At 34.8% G+C, this 23053-nt stretch overlaps 1 long non-coding RNA gene across 1 annotated transcript; it reads left to right on the top strand.

Moving 5' to 3' along the window:
* The first annotated feature begins 3009 nt into the window (after positions 1-3009).
* LOC113618176 (uncharacterized) lies at positions 3010-22646 on the top strand. Its single transcript, XR_003431915.1, has 3 exons — positions 3010-3020; positions 4873-4883; positions 22552-22646. It is a non-coding gene; the product is annotated as an uncharacterized LOC113618176 (long non-coding RNA).
* Positions 22647-23053: the final 407 nt, after the last annotated feature.

Genomic DNA, 23053 nt, shown 5'->3' with positions numbered 1-23053 from the left:
ATAAAAATGAATAAAATAATGCCATTTGCAGCAACATAGATGGACCTAGAGATTATCATATTAAGTAATTCAAAGACAAATACAGTATTATATCACTTATATATAGAATCTAAAAAAATGATATAAATAAACTTATTTACAAAACAGAAATAGACTCACAGACAGAAAACAAACTTATGGCTACCAAAGTGGATAATGGGGGAGGGTGAAATAAATTAGCAGTTTGGGGAAAAAAATTCTTGGTTTCATATTTCCAGCTCATTGGAAAATACCCAATTCTTTGAAAAATACTTCTTATAGTTTGCTCAGAATATGTATCTCTGTAGAAAGTTAGAATTTACATTTTATAAATTTTTCATTTATTTTTTAAAACGTGTGACACTGTGTCAAAGTGTTTCCAAAATACTAAGTGCACAGTTACCACTGCTTGGTGGAATGTTACAACATCTAAACCCTGTGTGTGTGTGTGTTATTTTTGTAAATATGTATCGATATATGATTTCTACAGAAATGTTAATATTTAGTATTTTTCTCTCATGCTTATCACTGAATTCTACACAAGGATTATGTGAGCAATAGATCATTCACTAGATTAGAGGAACATCATGTGTTTAGTAAAAGCATGTTCTTCTCTCAGCAGTGCTGGGCTTACAGCATCAACTTTGTGACTTTGAATTCAAGAAAAGAATTCACAGTGTATTGTGTTACCAAGGGGATAATTTCTGGCATGGCTTATTTATGATTTAATATTCCATAAAAATTCCTTTCTGCAATAGAAATACAGAATGCTACTGCTAAGTAAAACAAAGCAATTGTCCTTTGCTGAGTTGCTCTGGCTTTAAATGTTTTACAATTTAAAGAAAAAAAATGAGATAATTATAGGTTCACATGCATTTTAAGAAATAATAGATTTCAGATACCCTAAACTAGTTTTTCCCAATGGTAGCATCTCACTTAACTAAAGTACAACAACCTGGAAATTGATGTTGATACATATTTTCAACCTTATTCAGATTTTGCAAGTTTTACGTGTGTGTGCATGTGCATATTTAACTCTATGCAAATTTATCACTTTTAGGTTCGCATGACTACCAACACAGTTAAGATGCAAACAATTCCATCACCAGGATCCCTCTTGCTATTTTTATAACCACAGCCACCTCCCTTCTTTCCACACCTCCCTAACCACTGACAACCTCTAATCTGTTCTCCCTTTCTAGAACTTTTTAATTTCAAAACTGCTGCATAAATGGGATCCTACAATCATCTGAGATTGGCTTTTTTCATTCAGCATAATTCTCTTTGAGATCCATCGAAGTTGTTGCATATATAAATTTTTCCTTTTTATTGCTGAGTAGTATTCCATGGTATGGATGCACCATTATTTAATGATTCATCCTTTGAAGGGCATTGGATTGTTTCTAGTTTGGTGTTAATTACAAATATAGCTGTTATAAACATTTGTGTATAGGACTTTGTGTGAACATAAGTTTTCATTTTTCTGGGATAAATGAAGGGTTTTTTTGGTCAGTAATGCAATTGTTGGGTCATATGGTAAGAACATATTTATTACTATAAAAAGCATGGCAAGGAAATAACAACATAAAACAAATTAATTCCAAATAACCGTTGACGATTTTTATTAAAAATAATAAAAGATGATTATATACTTATGTTTTCTTCTGATTTACTAATATTGTGAAAATATTAACAAATAGCTTTAATTTTTAATCTATTTTTTTTTGAAATCTTGTAATTGAGTACTTAAGCAATGGATCTTCCACTGGAGTTGGGGAAATATAATTAAAAATAAGGTCTCTTCCCAACTCAGAAAACCTTTCCACGAAGTTAGAAGAGAAAGAAAATAATTTTATAATTGAATAAGAATTAAACTAGAATGTCGTGGGCATCCACATAACTTGCTAAAAGATACTGCAGACAGAAAGAAATCTCATTTTTTTATATGGCCAAGCAGATACAATCCATTATATACATGTTCTCAGGATGAACGATAACTATCCCTGAAGTAAAAGGACTTGACAGCACCATTTGTCACACACAGTTTATCCTAAAATCACCTGGTGATTTTTGGAGGTGACCATCCATGTTAACTAACAGGTTTTATTTGAAGGAAAAAATAACTACCTTTATGATAGAAGGTAGTTTTGCAGCTAGGCACCAGAGAAATTTAGGCTCTTATTCTCCTAAGGGCACTGGGATATAGGGACACTATCTTCCCTACGATTACATTTCAAAGAGATGGTTCCCAGGTTCTTAAGAAAGGCAGTCCTGGGTTGTAAAGCTGGTAAGAGGTTTATTTAGCCTTTAAAAAGATTTACATACTTTTCAAAGAAATGAAGACCTTACAATTACGAGTACTCTAAAGTAAATGATCTAGGAAAAGGGAAGGGATGGGGCGTCTCTTCTCTTATTTTCAAAAGGGAAAATTAAGCCTCTTAATTTTAGTTCATATTTACCCTTACAGGGAACATTTTTTTAGCTAGTTCTCATGGGTTCTAATATACACTTGTCTGAGTATCATTGTTTTCTATATTCTCTGATATTTTAATTTTTATTTCCTTTTCAATCCAACTGTTATTTCAGAAATAAGTTTGATTTATAATCTATAAAAATAACATTTAATCTATTTATATTTATTAATATAGATATGTCTAGTCATAAAATTATTTTTGTATATCGAACAATGTTCTTGTTTTAATATTTCTTAATTTTTTATATATCTCACATATGATCTGGACTTTCATTTTACTTTAATCATTCTGTTAATTCAGGTTTATATATGTATCAATTCTTTCAAATTTATTAACATTTAATTTGATTTATCTTTATCTTTAAATTTAAGGTTTAATGCTTACAACCATGGAGGTGTCATTCACAATTTTACTCACTGTGTTTTTTTTTAATTTTAATTTTTAAATAATGAACTGAATTCTTGAATGTTGAGAATGTTTGGTTCCTTTATAAGGAGATTAAAATGTTTGAGTAATACTCAGAAAATAGTCATTCACAGTGTTACGCACTTAACATTGTTGTGATGAAGACTGAAGTGAGCATTTTTGCCACTTCACAACTTGTTTTTCCTGCAAAGTAAATTAACATTAAAACAAAAAGTAATTTCTGGTCATCTTTCTTTAATCTTGTAAGAAGATCTCATCCAGTGTAAACAAATCTTCCTGTATGCGCTGCTCCTTCCTGTGATTTGAACTTCCTTTCTCTTCCTTTAAGATAGCAAGTTTTTAAGTCAGCCTTCTCCTTCAGCTGTGTGTGTGTGTGTGTGTGTGTGTGTGTGTGTGTGTGTGTGTGTGTGAGCGCGTGTGTATTTCAGCCACATTCTTTGGAAGGACAATTTCTCTCCCATTTGTTCATTAGCCTACAATAATCTTTCTTAATATGGCTTCAATCCCATCACTTTATTAAAATGATACTTGGTAGCGCCATCAATAACCTTTAAAATTCTGGATCCAATTGTTTCACATTGCTGACCATGTCCTTCTGCCTAAAACACTCCCTTGGCATGAATGACAACAGTTTCTCCTGCATTCTTAACTGTTCTCCTTGAGCATCCTGAATCCTCTTCCTCCAGTCACCCTTTCAATGCTTTCTTTTTCTCCTCCAAATTGTCATAAACATCCCTTAACATGATAATGTTGGTGGAATATGGAAACAAAGTTACTTAAGTAAGATTACTCATGGAAGATGTTTTAAGCTGTTACAATATTATCTAATGATAGATGTAAGATAAGGTTGCAAAAAATAATGCATAAGAATGATGATATAAAATATAATGAAAAGTGGAAATAGTTATTTATCAGTATGAAAATAGATAAGTAAAAATAGTATATGCACATGAAGGAGCAATATAATGTAATTAATGAATGAACTTAAATTATACATGTCGACACAGGGACTTCTCATAGACATATTAAATACAAAAAGCTGGTTATACAAAGAGACCTACAGTATGTTAAATTCACATAAATTAAAAACAAATATTATATATTTAAACATAAACTGGGTAGAGGGTAAATAAATACCAAATTCATAATAACAATTGCTTCTAATAAGGAGGGGAATGATAATAAGTGATAAAAAAGAAACTTCAGTTTTATCAATTATGTGTTATTTCCTTGAATTAAAGATCTTAAGCAATATGACAAAATATTAACATTTGGTAATTCCAATTATGGTGTCGCACAGCTGAATATTATATGAGTCACTGTACTCTTTGATAGTTTAAAACATTTTCCACATTTAAAAAATAGTGAATGATCATGATAGGATAAACTAGAGATATTTGGCTGTGAAAGGCAGCAGAAAACATGGGTAGAAGTTCAAGTGAGATGTGGAGTTAGGGTGAGACACTTTTTAGAATGGGATTGCTTCCTGCGTGTTTATATGACTGCTGGAAACACCCAGTAGAAAGGGAGAGTGATGAGTAAGAAATAGAGAGCAATGACACAAATCTCAAATGACCCAAAGAGCCAAGTCCTTGAGAGGGCAGGAGGGAAGCGATAATGTTAGCACAGTAAGAACTGAGGAAATGAAAGTGAATAAATGAATAAATGACCCATTTAATGCTCTTCAGCAATCCCTCTCGGTATGCCTTATTTAATTAACTTTTCAACTGTCCAAAACAATTTGACTTGGACCACTTTCCTCATGTTCACAAGTTCATCATGTTCTCTTGTTTTTAAACCAGATAATATTCCTTCTTTCTTGTAAGAGACAATAAAGGCCATGGAATTCATTTTTCAGCTGCTGGTTTATATATTTATTGAGCACTTAGATTTCAGATGCTGTTGTAGGCAATAAAGAAATAGCAGTGAAAACTATAGACAAATAATCATATAGTATATTATTAGGTGATGACACAAAGAAAATCACACACCATTAAGATGACAGTGTGATGCAAGGTTAGCTGTGGTATTCAGGAAAATCCTCTTTAAAAGGTGCCATTTAAATAGTCATGAATGAAATGACTGAGGGGAGGCCATTTACCCAGAGAAGTTAATTTGAGAAATTTCTTCTGAAAAGTATAAGGATACATTTCAGTCTTCACATGTCTGAGAAGGGATGGGACTATTAGATCTCAGTTCTTTTCTCTCACAATGTGGACATATTGTTCCTCTGTCTTTTCTTGTTTCCTGTGTTGCAAGGCAGTGGAGCATTCTATTTCCAAGCTTATTTTCATTTACTTTTGTTATCTCTTTTCTTTTTTCTTTTTTTTTTTTTTTTTGCGGTACGCGGGCCTCTCACTGTTGTGGCCTCTCCCGTTGCGGAGCACAGGCTCGGGACGCGCAGGCTCAGCGGCCATGGCTCACGGGCCCAGCCGCTCCGCGGCATGTGGGATCTTCCCAGACCGGGGCACGAACCTGTGTCCCCTGCATCGGCAGGCGGACTCTCAACCACTGCACCACCAGGGAAGCCCTCTTTTATCTTTTCAAACTCTAAAGTTTTTTCCTTTTAATTTAAACACTTTACTGAGATTGTAGAAAACAGATATTTATCTTGTACTTTAAAGTTGCCTAACAGGTTAAGTCATTTTAGCTTGATGTTTTTCTTCAAAGCCCGGGAAGGTGTTCTACTATGATTTATTTCTTCTCTCCTTTTTTCGTATATTAAAGGAGTTTTGTCTCCTGATCAACAGTAAAATTTACACTTGGACCCAGGACTCAATTTCTTTTAAGATCCGGAGGACTTTTCTACCATCAGTTATCTCTTTTTCTCCTTTCTCCACTATCTCTACTTGCACTTTGTATCCATCATATGCACATGCTTATGATTCACACCATCTTAAAAGGCACTTTAATAGTATTTTATCATTTGCATACAGAAGTCAATAGTGTCATTTCTTCTATATTTCTTGATCCAATTCAATAGACCCCACTTTGGCTTTTAAAATTCCTCTCCCAAGTTTATCGAGGTTTTTTTTCCTCCTTTCACATTTCTTTTTTAAATTTTTATTGGAGTATAGTTGATTTACAATGTTGTGTTAGTTTTAGGGGTACAGCAAGTGAATCAGTTATATATATATATATATATATATATATATATATATACACTCTTTTTTTAGATTCTTTTACCATATAGGTCATTACAGAGTATTGAGTAGAGTTCCCTGTGCTATACAGTAGGTCCTTAATAGTTATCTATTTTATATATAGTAGTGTGTATATGTCAATCCCAATCTCCAAATTTATCCCTCACCCCCTTTCCCCTGGTAACCGTAAGTTTGTTTTCTGTATCTGTGACTCTATTTCTGTTTTGTAAATCAGTTCATTTATACAATGGAATATTACTCAGCCATAAAAAAGAATGAAATAATGCCAGTTGAAGCAACATGGATGGACCCAGAGACTGTCATACTGAGTGAGGTAACTCAGAGAAAGACATATCATATCGTTTATATATGGAATCTAAAAATATGGTACAGATGAAATATCAATGAGTTTTAATTACTAAATCCAAGGCATTTTCAAGCATTTTATTATTTGATATGCCAAACTTTTAAGAATTTTGATCCTTCCCTTTTTCTTGAAATTCCTTCTGTTACTTGCTGTCAAACCACTGTCTTTGTTTTATTTTTCTAGAAATCAGAGGTAAATTTTTCTTAATTTTCTTTGCAGTTTGTTCTTTCTTCACTTCACTCAAATGTTAGTTTTCCCAGAGTATTATTTTTATTTTTTCTTCTCTTCACTTCAAAGTTTCCCTAACTAGAGAAAGTCAACTAATATAGTCAACCACACAATGACTTCCAAATTTATAGTTCATATAGAGTGACTCTGGTGGATGCCAACAGACCCTGTGTTCTAAAAGCAACTAAAAATAATAGGTAAAAATGGAAATGAATATCTTCCAACCAAATCTGCTTGCCTCTTTCTTTCTAAGTCTTGATGACTAATACTTCTCTGCAGCTAGTTTTCTGAACAATGGCCTGGGTCTATTCTAGTTTTCCCTGTTTCAATAGACCCAAATTCAAGCAACACTAAATTATGCTGATTTCCACCTAATTAATAGTTTTTGAAACCTTCTACTCTTTTCAAATCATATCTCCAGTGCTCTAGCTCACTTCGAATAAAGTAAGATAGTCTTAGTCTTTCAGTTTCCACTATTGATCTCTTCCAACCCACGCTACACATAGCCTTCTGCATAACATTGTAAAACATAAAACTGATCATATCAACCTCTGCTAAACTTTGATCAACTCTATTTTCTTCAAGTTAAAAGCTGAATTATTTAAGATACTATACAAGTACCTGTTGATTATAATTACTGCCAGTCTCTACTGTCTCATCTCTTTCCACTCCACTTCTAAAAATCATTTCTATTCTTATTAAATGTCCCCAAATGTGTCATGTTTTTTCCTGTTTCCATGTCATTAAACATGGTGGTACAACAACCTGGAACTCTTTATCCTCTTCTTTGCCTGGACATCTTCCACTCATCCATTACACCAGAGTTTGGAAATACCTTCTCCAGGAAGACTTGCCTGATATCTATCCACTTCCATTTCCTAAACTGTCATTTGGGTTATCAATAACTATCTTGTGTTTCCATGGTGCCTTGAGGAAAACCACTATCAGAACATTTTTGGCATGATGTTATTTTTTGTTGCTGTTTGCTGTTAATTTTTCTGTTTCTCTCTACGAGTTGCTGAGCTATTTAATATCAAGAATATATACCTTTTAAACATTTTAGTTTGAAATGATTCTATGCTAATAGAAGTGTTGCAAAAATTGTTCACCCGGCTTCCCTTCATGTTAACATCTTACATAACACAGTATACTTAGCAAAACTAAGAAATTAACATTAGTATAATACTATTAATTAAAATAGGGACTTTATTAAGATTTCCCCAGTTGTTCCACTAATGGCTTTTCACTTTGCATCTCTCAATTGCAAACTCTAACCTCTTATTTAGTCACCAGATTGTAGCTTCTTCTGTCTCCTTAGTCATTCTCTTTCCCACACGCTTGGTCTTCCAAATATGTTTTTACATTTCCCCTCCACAGTTAATCTTTTCCTGTTTTACTTCTCCTTCCTTATTTGTTCCCGTACAATATCTTATTTGGGTTCCTACAAGGAAGATAAATTGCCACATAGGATAGATCCACTCTGGACACCTAGTGGAGCAATTAGGTAGAATATTATAGAATAAAAATGAGCTTGGTTTGGTGAAAAAAAGATAAAGATGGAATAGACCTAACTCGCTGTACTTGCGTGAGCTCCTGAAGAAACAAGGATCTGACAATGCCTAGGAGCATGAATTCATTGAAACATATAGTTGATTGGAAAATATTTTTAAATCACATTGAAGATCCATATGGATAAATAATATCTATCTATCTATCAATCTATCGATCTATCAATTCATTACTACCACCCTCTTGAAGCTGAGGACATAGAAGAAGATAACTAAATGTATTGTTCACTTTCACATGTAACAGTCAATGGAAATACAGAAAGCCTTTCTGAGCCTGGCCCTGTTTGGTAATATTATTTTCTACAAACAGTGTTTAAACCAGAAAATAACAGATAATAGAGAGCAAGGGAAGCACAAGGGAACCAACGCATAATCACTCAGCACAAGTGTAGGCAAACTTTTTCTATAAAAGCCTAGGTAGTGAATACTTTAGATATTGCAGGCTATGTGATATCTTTTACAATTATTCAACTTTGCCATTGTAGCGGGAAAGCAGCCAGACAATACTCAAACAGATGAGCATTACTGTGTTCCAATAAAACTTTATTTACAAAACTGGACAGAAGTATGGGTTTGGCCCAAGGGTGGCAGTTAGCCAACTCATAAATTAGCACAAACAGGCTATACATAAGAGGAAATCATTTCCAAAGTGCACAATAATCTCAGGACAACAGGATGGATGCTAGAAGCACTTAAAATCCAAGTTCTCTGTCTCTTAATTCACATTTGCCATTCCCTATGATAGAAATGAAAACAGCTAGTCATCTACAAGCCATAGATTTCTGCAATAATTTTAGTGACATTAAGGGATCCTAAAATCTATAAGAAATACATTTGATATAATGATCTTGCTCTATTAAGCAATCATTTAATTTTGTCCATTTCTCAATAAGCATATAAAAATAACTGAACATTTTTCTTGTTTTCTTTCCATTCTATTTGTTATCTAGTGCTTGACTAGGAAGAGAGGGCCAAAGGGGATAATTTGTCCTCTTACTGTATATATATTTATGTTTGTGTGTGTGTGTATATATATACATACATATGTATATATGTTATATATATGGAATTCCTTACATATATTGCTTGCTCCTTAATCCTTACAGCAAGAGGACATTGCCATGAAATTGCTCTTAAAGATAAAAAAATTAAAAGAAAATAAAACAACCTGGAAGTATCTTTTCATAGGTCACCATTATTCAGTATTGGCAAAGATGTTAACCATAGTAGGGGGTAGGTGGTAGGGCTGAGTTATTCTAATTTGTGTTTGTAGTAGAGTAGGAGAGATTAGTATATAGAAGAGATAAAATTGATCATGAAATCTTTTTCTATCCTAATAATATAATGAAAATAATAGTACTATAATATAACATGTTGGTTTTAGATGCTTTGAACAAAATCTATAACATGGAAGAGGTGAGTAATGTAGTATTATCCCTTAGAAGAAGCTCTGTAATTGCTAAGAATGAAACCATTCCAATTCTAAACACCTTCCTAACATTTCTTCTTGTGCCAAGACTCTGTCATTAAACCCAAATCAGGAAATTTTGAAATCAGGAAATTATGTGATTTATGGAATTAATTGTTGATAAACCCAGATTATTCCTCAAAATTATTCCCCAAAGTGAAGCATCCAGACGTTAACTAGTCTAGCCTAGTCTAACACATTATTTTCTGAAATCCACTCTTCAGTTCATTCTTATGTCTGGCAAGGTGTGAAAACTGATTGGAAGCCTCAGTCATACAAATATAAACACCATGAACTGAGTAGAACTCTTTAGTGATGGCAACAATAGAGGCACAGTAAGTAGCAAGACTAACTTGGAGTGAATTTGGGGAAGTCTTTAAAAGAAGAAAAGATGACATATATTATTAAATTATTGTTAAATACTTTTAAACGGACTTAGTACAGTTGAAGAACAGATTTGTTTGCTTGTTTTGAGTTTTAATAGCATAAACAGACACAGGAATGTCATGCTGCTATGAAATGGATTTTTGAAAAATTTAAACTGAGACTCTGACCAGGAAATGACTTTTCCATCAACATGAATTTAAAGTACCCCTCGATTTATAGCAGCCAGCAGAGAGAGTGCAAACACAGTTAGCACAGCCAGGAAAGGAAATTTCATAACTGAAGAGACAAAACATTGTAGAATTATGCAGCCATTTCCTTTAATGAACACTTTTTTACACTCATTGGAAGAAAGCTGCTCTCCTTAGTAATAGCAACGATGAGTACTTAAATTAAAGGGAGTTTTAAATTGGTTAAAATGAACATCTATACAAATAATAAAGAGTGAATAATAAAGGGCTGAAAATGAAGGCCACAGCCAACAGCAATTCAGACACGGTGAATGAGCCACTTGAGACTGCCTAGGAAAGATCAGGGAAATCTAGAATTCAGATGAATTGGAAAAAAACTTTTTAATTAATTGTATTTGATGAGAGTTTCCAACAATTTCTTAAAGAAGCATAGGGATTGTAAATCATAAAAATCATTAAAGCTGTTAAATAACTATCTCACAAGAAAAAGAAAGGGAGAAAAAACTATCAACAACAACAACAATAACACAATACACCCAAATAATTTCATAGGAAAATTCTATTAAACTTAAGAGATCAGATAATTTCAATGTTATATCCCAGATATAAAACAATGAAAAACTTTAAAATAAATTCTGTGAAAACAATATAGAATTGATAATTAAACCAGAAAATGAAAGCACCAAAAATTGATAGAGTAGCCTCACTAAAAATATCCATGGAAAAATCCTGAAAATTTCTAAAGAAAATAAAAACAAACCAAATTCACTGTCTATATTAGGAAAATATGTATCATGATTAATTGGAGAGGGATCCTGACAAGATCCAATGTCAATTTCTGATAAAAATGATTAGTAAAATAGGAACTGTTGGATGCTTACACACAAACACAGATACATACACATACACATTCACAATTATTTATTGGAGGAACACTAGAGACAATCCAACTAAGGTGAAGGAAATGGCAACACACTCATGATCTCAACTGCTACTGAACATTTTTTGGCGATATTAGCTGCTATAATTAAAGAGAAATCAGTAAAAGGCATAATAACTGGAAAAAGAGTGAAATTATTTATATTTGCAGGTGATACAATCGTATACCTAAAACTTCCTGACTAGCTCATATACACAAAGAAAAAATAATTTGGTAACGTACCAGGATACAAAATAAACCTACAAAAACCAATAGGGGAGCAACAGGTACTCTCATTCATTGCTGTCTTCCACTTTGGGAGATAGTTTTGCAGTTTCTTCTAAAGTTAAACCTTAGCACATGACCCAGCAATCACACAGTCACACTCCTAGTTGTTTACCCAAGTAAATTGTAAACTATGTCCACACGAAAGCCTGTATGCTAATGTTTGTTTCAGCTTTAGTCACTCTGTGTGTATACACACACACACACACACACACACACAAAACAAAAGAGAAAGCAACCAAGATGTCCTTCAATAGTTTCAATAGGGGAATGAATAAACAAACTGTGGTACATCCACACAATGGAATACTCTTCAACAATAAAAAGGAAGGGGCCATTGATTCATGCAGCACATAGGTGAATCTTAAAGGTATTTTGCTAAGAGAAAGAAGCTAGACCAAAAGGCTACATATTGAGATTTCATTCATATGATGTTTCTGAACAAGCATATCTATAGGGACAGAAAATATCAGTAGTTGCCAGAGACTGGAGGAATAGGTAGGGTGGTTGTCAACAAAGTGAATGAACAAGGGAACTTTAGGGTGAAGGAACTAATTTGTATGGTACTGTGGTAGTGAACACTGTACATTTGTCAAAACCCACTGTACATTACAAAAGAATGAACTTTAGTTTATGCAAACTAGAACAACAATAACAAATCAATCAGATGTCAAGGGATCCCTGAATGAAATGCCAAGTTTGACAAATTTAACAATTTTACAAATGTATAACATAACTGCACTTAAGTGGTTGGGGTCAAAAAGGAGCTGACCTAATTAACTTTATAAAATGGTGTTTTGACTAGAAACTGTCAGTGTAAAAACTAAAGAAATTATACGTAAACACTGTACACCAGAGGGCAAATTTGTTTCTTATGGCGGTAGGAGTTAACAATTCTGAACTGCTTTACAAGTATACGAGGGTTGAACAAATACGTAAATGAATGGTAAATGTTGGAAGCCAGATTTCTTACTGTCAGGGAAGTTACAGGAAAGCAAGAAGAGAGGCTAAAATAAAATTTGTGGTATTGATTAGAGTCAAAAATATCAGTATGCACTCATATTTAGCTTACTAGCTATATACAAAAATGATCATATATATGTGTATGTGTACATATAGGAATTAATATCTGCTGAGAGGGCCTAGAGGCAATGACACCCAAGTAGCAACAAGCAAATCCAGAGCCCCGAAGCTTGGCTTCTAAAAATCGTTCCCAGGTAAAGTGAACCAGGTCCTTGGAGAAAAGGCTGATAACAGGGTGGGGGCAGAAAAGGAAAAGTAAGCCTGGATTCAACTTTTATGTCATAAGTTTGGTATGCAACTTACTTCAGAAAGTAAAGAAACGTTTGAAAAACAGAGGTGACAGCTTGAAGAACTTTCATTGGTTCAATGTGGGCCAATTTTAGCATGAAAATGAATTATGACAATAATGGATTTTAACATAATGAATTAAAATGTGTACAGTAGTCCACATGGGTAATTTGTTAAAAATAAATTAAACCATGAGGCAAAAAGGGAAAAATCTTTATGGAAGGTGGATAACTAATTAATATAGAAGGAATGGCAGATGGATACTGAAACCATTGGCTAAACTATACTGAGAATGGGATATTCACAAAGCCTCGGAGTATCACCCCACAGATTACACGTTAAATAGATTGGCAAAGATGCCTTTATAATGGAGAAATATGGTGGATATCACCTTAACCAAGTGATTAAACTTATAATCACTGATAATGGGATAAAACTGATATTAGGAGCATTTTTGCCAACATTTAAAAAAATCTCAATCTAATCAGAAGGAAACAAAGAGTTCTGATTTGAGACTCATTCTGTGAAATGACTGGCCTGAATTCTTAAAAAAAGACGTCAATGTAATGAAGGCAGCCAAAAAGTGCTGAGGAATGGCTTCGGATATGACAGCTAAATACAATACAGTATTCTGAATTTTCGAATATGACTTCAATGGACATTACTGAGAAAATTGAGAAAATTTTGAGTACAGTCATTATAAATATAGATTACAATATGTTATCTATAAAATTTCTTAAATATGATCATTATATTGGGCTTAGGCTTATGTAGAAGAATGGTATTATACTGTTCTTGGGAGACAAATGCTGAAATATTTAGGGGGTGAGTTGTCACAATGGTTCAGAAAGAGAGAAGATTCCTTTTATCTATCTATCATCTATCTATCATCTACAGAAATAGAACAGAGGAAGAGAGACAAGCAAACTGAAATATAAAGAATATGTGACAAAATGTTAATAACTGATTAACCTAGATGAAGATATATGGGTGTTTATTATACTACTCTTCAACCTTGCTGTAGGTATAAAGTGTTTCAAAGAAAAGTTTTGGGGAAAGAGTATATCAATATTTATTTGATTTTTTGTGCATTTCTGAGCAGCAGAAACTAATATTTTCAGAAAATCTTAGAAGTAACTCTCATATATAAGCAGTCATAACAACTGTACTGGGTTGAAGCATGTCACCCATGCAATCACCCCCTTGTCCTTCCAGTCATGGTCTCTGAAACAACTTTAAGGAACCCTGCGTTTGTAGGTCCTGTTTAAAAATAACATTTCCATTCTGTTACACACTTTACAGTGTCAGAAAACTCTTCAGTCTTTATAGAAAGATTTTCAATAAAATGTTTTAAAAATGTTAACATTTTGACCCTTAAAGGGATGTCACTCCAACTTTGGGGAAATAGTCATTTATAAACAACACTATTTTATTTAGCACCTAATGTGTGAGTGCAACATCCTCATTACTTTGCATGAATAGTCCATAAATCCAACAACAGCTCTGTTAAACAAATGTTTTATTTACTTTTAACCAAAAAAAAAAAAAAAACAGTTATATTGGTAGTAAATGACAGATCCAATATTCAACCAATATCTGTTTCTTGCAAATCTTTTGCCCTTATCAATGCATACAAATGAAAAAATTCTAATTTTTCAAAATAGGCTACAGGGTAATAGAATATGATTTATTATTTAATAAATAAAGTATACGTTTAGGAGACAAATTTAAATTGGGTTCTTTCGACTCTACCTACTAAATTTTGGTATTGTTCTTGAAAAGATCTGGTCTATTGAGGTACTGTCTATAGATATAAAGAACTTGACAGAAGTATCTGAATAAGAGATTTGATAGTCAGGTAGTTCTATAATTGGCCTTTATAAAGTTAATTTGTAAAAGCTAAGATCACAGAACTAGACAGGTTTCACTTTACAACACTCATATTTCACTCTTATCTTCCAGATCATCACTACCCTTCCCTCACTATTTCAAAATTAAAACGTAAGACAGAGTGCTTTATTGACCTTTGTTGATAAATTAAATTCACTAGATACCACAGTGTGCATTATACAGGCATCACTAAAGTACTCATAACTTAAATCCTTACTCTATTTTAGTCTTTATTTTATATATTACTCTAATAAATAGAAATGCCAAATAGAGTGAAATAAGTATCTCTCCACACGCGCACACACACACTGTGATTTTTTTAACAAACATAAGGCTCAGTAGTACTTCTCTTTAATATTTTAGATTGTTGGTGATCTTTACTGGTGTTTAATTCCCTAGGAAGGATGGGCTTTTTAATAAATAAATAAATAAATAAATAAATAAATAAATAAATAAATAAAGCTAAAGCTGGTAAGATGAGTTTTATATGCATTTTATCCAAAATTAAAGATCATTTCATTTTCTACCCTAACCAACTCAATATAGAAGAGCAGTTTCTAACAACAAAGAAGTGGGGGTAATACAGCTAGTCAAAGGAAGTATTTACAAAGAGCACATGCTGGTAGAGCATCTGAAAAATATTGATCTTAGAAACCAAACGGAACAACACATTGATCTGGGAAGAAAAAAGGGTCAGCGAGAGCCATAAAAAACAGCTCGAGAGGAGACTTAGCAATAAAGAAGGGCACATCTTACTGACAGAATTGAAGGAAGATTGAAAATGTGAAAGTACAGAAATATTTTAAGGTGAAATTGCCAGGCAGTCTATATTTAAAAGTATAAGGCAAGGTCATCAGTAAATAATAAAGTATGAGTGTTTTAAGGAAAGCATTGACATGGAGAAAAGCACTAAACTGGGTGGATTTTAGTTCCAGATAAGCATCTAAACAGTGAGAATTTTAGAAATCATTATATACTACAGAAACACAGTTTTCTCATACTTAAAATAAAAAGCAGCGATAGCCACATTCCAGCAATAGAACTGTTGCAAGATCCACTGGGGAGCTTGTTAAACAGCACATGCTCTTGAATGCTCCTCCCAGAGGGACTCGGTTTAAAGAAACACCAGATTTGGGATCCACTGGATCAGACAACTGTTAAGGTCTAAATAGCCAGTATACTTCCTAAGATATGTTCTATTAAAAAAACTACAGAATCATGGAAAATTTCAAGTCACACTGAGAACAACAGAATATGGTAAGCTTCTCTTATTAGAAAATAAATAAAACTGAACTGTGGCTCTCTTGTATACTGTATTTTTGTGAATCCCTCCTATATAGCAAACATGTTATCTAATCCATTGGTCTAGAAAATACTCTTGAATCTTTTCTGTCATTCCACCTCCCTCATCAACACCAAACATCCACATAGAATCAGTGACCAAATCCTGCTAATTCTATCCATTTATCTCTCAAATCTTTCCTGCCCCCAATCCACAAGCTAATGCCCAGTTTCTGTACTCACAATCTCTTGTTAGGACTATGGGGATAATCTTCTAGCACTCTTCTCCACCTCCAGTCTCACATCTCTAATCCATTCTCTATACTACCAAAACAACAATCTTTCCAGTCATCACAAACGCTTGCTTAAAATATCTTAGTAGCTCCCAGTTTCCTACAGGGCAGAGCTTCCTCTGGGTAGAGTTTTCACACTGTGAAAAGTGATCCAATGATGTGTCAGAAAAGCAATTTACTTGTTCAAAACCAGCATTTTAAATAAAATAAAATGAAATATACTAAAAAGAATAGGCTAAAACGTGTTAGTATGTATTACCTAGTAAGATGCAATATTTGGTGAAATTTTAATTTTTTTTGTTTATGCTTGTATAATATAAAAAGTATTTTACTATGAATTGTGTTTTAAAAAGTTTGAAAAGCACTTCCGTAGATCATACAGATCCCTTTATAGTCTTACTTTCGCCTATTTTTCTACCCTAAAACTCCAAAGTTTCAGCCAATAAATGAATAAGCAGTAGAACGAATAAGCCATACTGTTTTTCACCTTGGGACAATATCATAGTATTACCCAGATGAAATATTTCCCCTCACATTTGGAAAATTACTACTCATTTTTCAATATGCATCTTCTGCTTCCATATACTCTCCTCTTTGTGATCCCTATTACTCCATCTCCCACTGGCTGCACTGAACTGGTCTGAAATAGTTTTGTGATGCAGATCTCCAAGAGTATGAGGTAGGCAATAGATGGTTATTCCCAGTAACCTGAAACTAATTAGGCACAAGCAAGCTCTCCCACCAAATTCCCCCAAGAATTCATCAGTCACATAACTTTTATGAGCTCAGAAAATCCTCTTTCCTTTCTTTTGCTTAGAGCAAATTCTACAATATTCAAATTGCATAAAAGGGAGACCAAGCCTCATCTGAACTGGTTTGTTTGCAATCAAGCCTAGAGAGCAATGCCTCAGTGTATAGAACATATATTAATTAGACTGGCTAAATTCTTATGCCTATTAATGCAAATTAGAAGGAAGTCTCCAAAAATCCTTTGTCTAGACAATGTATTTCCAATATTATTAATTACACCAATAAGGACCCATATCTAACAATAATTAGCTAATAAACCATTAATTTTACAAAAGAAAACCAATTATAGTTAATCAAAAGAGCTAAACCTCTTGTGTTGATCAAGTTAAAGATAGCCAAGGCTTGTAGCTGCCTCTAGAGTGACATTTCAGATTAAAATGTATGTGACTACTCTGGACAGTGAATTTCAGATTGGAGAATTCCTAAATTCTAATTTGAACTGTTATTTACCTGATATCACCCTGTCTATGATTGAAGTATTTTAAATGATAACCATTATTACATCAAAATAATTATAATTAATATGCCTTGGCTGTTGGGAGTCAATCATGATATATTTTAAAAATTAATTCAGTTTATAAGTACACTAGTGATGATGAGTATGAAAGTCCAAAGTGAGTGAGTGTGTGTGTGTGTGTGTGTGTGTGTGTGTGTGTGTATGAGAGAGAGATCTGTTCGTTTGAGTATGTTGCTACTAAAGAGAACACGGCATAAGGTTCACATAACAAACCAAGCTAAACAGTAAGAGAAAAATACTCCTCTGAAGAGAACTTAATACTATTAAAGCCTGTAGTTCATGTCCAGGCAAATTAAATAATTCTTTTTTCTATATTGCCTAAGTATCATGCATATTTTACTATTTAGGCCTACCAGCCAAAGTATAGTATCACTTATTGATCCAAAATTTTGATCAACGGAACAAGTTACCCTAGGGATAACAGCGCAATCCTATTCTAGAGTCCATATCGACAATAGGGTTTACGACCTCGATGTTGGATCAGGACATCCTAATGGTGCAGCAGCTATTAAGGGTTTGTTTGTTCAACGATTAAAGTCCTACGTGATCTGAGTTCAGACCGGAGTAATCCAGGTCGGTTTCTATCTATTACGCATTTCTCCCAGTATGAAAGGACAAGAGAAGTAAGGCCAACTTTAAAAAAGCGCCTTCAAACAATTAGTGACCCAGTCTCAACCTAATAAACTAGCGCAAACATACTCTGCCCAAGACCAGGGCTTTGTTGAAGTGGCAGAGTACGGCAATTGCATAAAACTTAAGCTTTTATACCCAGAGGTTCAAATCGTCTCTTCAACAAATGTTTATAATTAACATTTTAACACTCATCCTTCCCATTCTTTTAGCTGTAGCATTTCTAACATTAGTAGAACGCAAAATCCTAGGCTATATACAACTCCGACCCATTCTTTTAGCTGTAGCATTTCTAACATTAGTAGAACGCAAAATCCTAGGCTATATACAACTCCGAAAAGGACCCAACATCGTAGGTCCATATGGCTTATTACAACCCTTCGCCGATGCAATCAAACTATTCACCAAAGAACCCTTAGGACCAGCCACATCCTCCACCACCATATTCATCATCGCACCCGTACTCGCACTAACCCTGGCCCGCACAATATGAGCTCCCCTACCCATACCACACCCCCTCATCAACATAAACCTAGGAGTACTCTTCATATCAGCAATATCAAGCCTAGCGGTCTACTCTATTCTATGATCTGGATGAGCTTCTAATTCAAAATACGCCTTAATCGGAGCACTACGAGCAGTAGCACAGTCTCACATGAAGTAACATTAGCTATTATTCTTCTATCTGTACTTCTAATAAATGGCTCCTTCACTCTATCCACACTAAACACTACACAAGAAAAACTATGACTGCTCTTCCCCTCATGACCATTAGCCATAATATGATTTATTTCCACCTTAGCAGAAACTAACCGAGCCCCTTTCGACCTCACAGAAGGAGAATCAGAACTCGTATCTGGCTTTAACGTAGAATATGCAGCAGGCCCTTTCGCCCTGTGCTTCCTAGCAGAATATGCTAACATCATCATAATAAACACATTCACAACTATCTTATTTCTAGGAGCATTCCATGACCCCTACACACCAGAACTATGCACAACAAACCTAATCATTAAATCGCTACTATTAACAATATCCTTCCTATGAATCCGAGCATCCTACCCCCGATTCTGATATGACCAACTAATACACCTCCTCTGAAAAAACTTCCTCCCACTGACACTAGCTCTCTGCCTATGACACATCTCACTACCCATTATAACAGCAGGTATCCCACCCCAAACATAAAATAAGAAATATGTCTTACAAAAGAATTACTTTGATAGAGTAAATAATAGAGGTTTGAGTCCTCTTATTTCTAGAATAATAGGAATCGAACCTACCCTTAAGAATTCAAAATTCTCCGTGCTACCACACTACACCATAATCTATAGTAAGGTCACCTAAATAAGCTACCGGGCCCATACCCCGGAAATGTTGGTTCATATCCTCCCCATACTAATTAACCCATTCGTCTCTATCACCCTACTAACAACCCTCGTCCTAAGCACAACAATTGTCACCATTAGCTCCCATTGACTGTTCGCCTGAATTGGACTAGAAATAAACATGATAGCCATCATTCCTATCATAATAAAAAAACCTAACCCCCGAGCCACAGAGGCCTCAGCCAGATACTTTCTAACACAAGCCACAGCATCCTCATTACTCATACTAGCAATTATTATTAACCTAATACACGCCAGCCAATGAACTATCATAAAATTATTCGACCCAACAGCATCCGTTCTAATAACAATAGCTTTAGCCATTAAACTAGGATTATCCCCTTTTCACTTCTGAGTACCAGAAGTTACACAAGGTGTTCCCCTAAGCACAGGACTAATTCTACTTACGTGACAAAAACTCGCACCCATCTCAATCCTTTATCAAATCTCACCATCAATCAATCTACACCTAATAATCACTATATCCTTTCTATCGATTCTAATCGGAGGCTGAGGTGGACTAAACCAAACGCAACTCCGAAAAATCATAGCCTATTCATCAATTGCTCACATAGGATGAATAACCGCTATTTTATTATACAACCCAGCCCTCACTCTACTAAATCTATTAATTTACATTGTAATAACCTTCACCATATTTATACTACTCATCCAAAACTCCACTACCACCACACTACTACTATCCCAAACATGAAATACAATACCTGTTATAACAACCTTTACTATGCTCACCCTACTCTCCATAGGAGGACTTCCTCCACTCACAGGCTTTATACCCAAATGAATGATTATTCAAGAACTAACAAAAAATGATACCCTCATCCTACCCACCCTCATAGCCATCACAGCTCTACTCAACCTATATTTCTATATACGCCTTACCTACTCCACAGCATTAACCCTATTCCAGCAACATAAAAATAAAATGACAATTCCACTCCACAAAACAAATAACCCTTTTACCAACAGCAATCGTACTATCCACAATACTTCTACCTCTTACACCAGCACTCTTTGTCCTACTATAGGGGTTTAGGTTAAATAAGACCAAGAGCCTTCAAAGCCCTAAGCAAGTATAATTCTACTTAACCCCTGCCCAATAAGGATTGCAAGACCACATCTCACATCAATTGAATGCAAATCAAACACTTTAATTAAGCTAAATCCTCACTAGATTGGAGGGATACATCTCCCACGAACTTTTAGTTAACAGCTAAATACCCTAATAAACTGGCTTCAATCTACTTCTCCCGCCGCGAGAAAAAAAAGGTGGGAGAAGTCCCGGCAGGATTGAAGCTGCTTCTTTGAATTTGCAATTCAAAATGATTACTCACCACAGGACTTGGCAAAAAGAGGACTTTACCCCTGTCTTCAGATTTACAGTCTAATGCCTACTCGGCCATTTTACCTATGTTCATAAACCGATGACTATTCTCTACCGATCACAAAGACATTGGTACCCTGTATTTACTATTTGGCGCCTGGGCAGGAATAGTGGGTACTGGTCTAAGCTTGCTGATTCGTGCTGAATTAGGTCAGCCTGGCACACTTATCGGAGACGACCAACTTTATAATGTTCTAGTAACAGCCCACGCCTTCGTAATAATTTTCTTTATGGTTATACCTATCATAATTGGGGGATTTGGAAACTGACTAGTTCCCTTGATAATTGGAGCCCCTGACATAGCATTCCCTCGTCTAAACAACATAAGCTTCTGACTACTTCCCCCCCTTCCTTTCTACTACTGACAGCATCTTCAATAACTGAAGCCGGCGCAGGCACAGGCTGAACTGTATATCCTCCTCTAGCCGGAAACCTAGCACACGCAGGAGGCCTCAGTAGACCTTACTATTTTCTCTCTACATTTAGCCAGTATATCTTCAATCCTGGGGGCTATTAACTTCATTACAACTATTATTAATATAAAACCGCCCGCTATAACCCAATACCAAACACCTCTCTTCGTGTGATCAGTCTTGGTCACAGCAGTTTTACTCTTACTGTCGCTACCCGTCTTAGCAGCCGGAATTACCATACTATTAACTGATCGAAACCTAAACACAACCTTTTTCGACCCGGCAGGAGGAGGCGACCCAATCCTGTATCAACACCTGTTCTGATTTTTTGGCCATCCCGAAGTATATATTCTAGTTCTGCCCGGCTTCGGAATAATTTCACATTATCGTTACCTATTATTCGGGGAAAAAAGAACCTTTCGGGTATATGGGAATAGTATGAGCTATAGTTTCTGTTGGTTTCCTGGGTTTTACTGTATGAGCTCATCATATATTTACAGTTGGAACAGACGTAGATACACGAGCATACTTTACATCAGCCACTATAATTATTGCTATTCCTACAGGAGTAAAAGTCTTCAGCTGACTGGCAACACTTCACGGAGGAAATATTAAATGATCTCCCGCCCTAATATGAGCTTTAGGCTTTATTTTCTTATTCACAGTAGGAGGTCTAACTGGTATTATCCTGGCTAATTCATCCCTAGACATTATTCTCCACGACACCTATTATGTAGTTGCCCATTTTCACTATGTGCTTTCAACAGGAGCTGTCTTCGCCATCATAGGAGGTTTCGTCCACTGATTTCCACTATTTTCAGGCTATACACTTAACCCAACATGAACAAAAATCCAATTTATAATTATATTCGTAGGTGTAAATATGACATTCTTTCCACAGCACTTCCTAGGCCTATCTGGAATACCTCGCCGATACTCCGACTATCCAGATGCCTACACAACATGAAATACCATCTCGTCAATAGGCTCCTTTACCTCACTGACAGCAGTCATACTGATAATCTTCATTATCTGAGAAGCATTCGCATCTAAACGGGAAGTATTGGCAGTAGACCTCACCTCCACAAACCTTGAATGACTAAACGGATGTCCTCCACCATATCACACATTTGAGGAACCAGTATATGTTAACCTAAAATATTCAAGAAAGGAAGGAATCGAACCCCCTCTAATCGGTTTCAAGCCAACATCATAACCATTATGTCTTTCTTTATGAGTGAGATATTAGTAAAGTCTTACGTAACTTTGTCAAAGTTAAATCACAAGTGAAAATCCTGTATATCTCCATGGCATACCTTTTCCAACTAGGCTTACAAGACGCAGCATCACCTGTTATAGAAGAACTCCTACAGTTTCATGACCACGCATTACTGATTGTTTTCCTAATTAGCTCCCTAGTCCTCTATATTATTACCCTAATACTTACAACCAAATTAACACACACTAGTACAATAGACGCTCAAGAAGTAGAAACTATTTGAACTGTCCTCCCTGCCGTTATCTTAATTATAATCGCCTACCTTCTCTACGAATTCTCTACATAATAGACGAAATTAACAATCCCTCCCTTACCGTAAAAACAATAGGACATCAATGATATTGAAGCTATGAATATACTGACTA

Source organism: Aethalodelphis obliquidens, unplaced genomic scaffold (assembly GCF_003676395.1).
Source record: "Aethalodelphis obliquidens isolate GAN/ISIS:26980383/991018 unplaced genomic scaffold, ASM367639v1 scaffold5, whole genome shotgun sequence".
NCBI lineage: Eukaryota > Metazoa > Chordata > Mammalia > Artiodactyla > Delphinidae > Aethalodelphis > Aethalodelphis obliquidens.
This window is presented reverse-complemented; position numbering and strand designations above follow the sequence as displayed.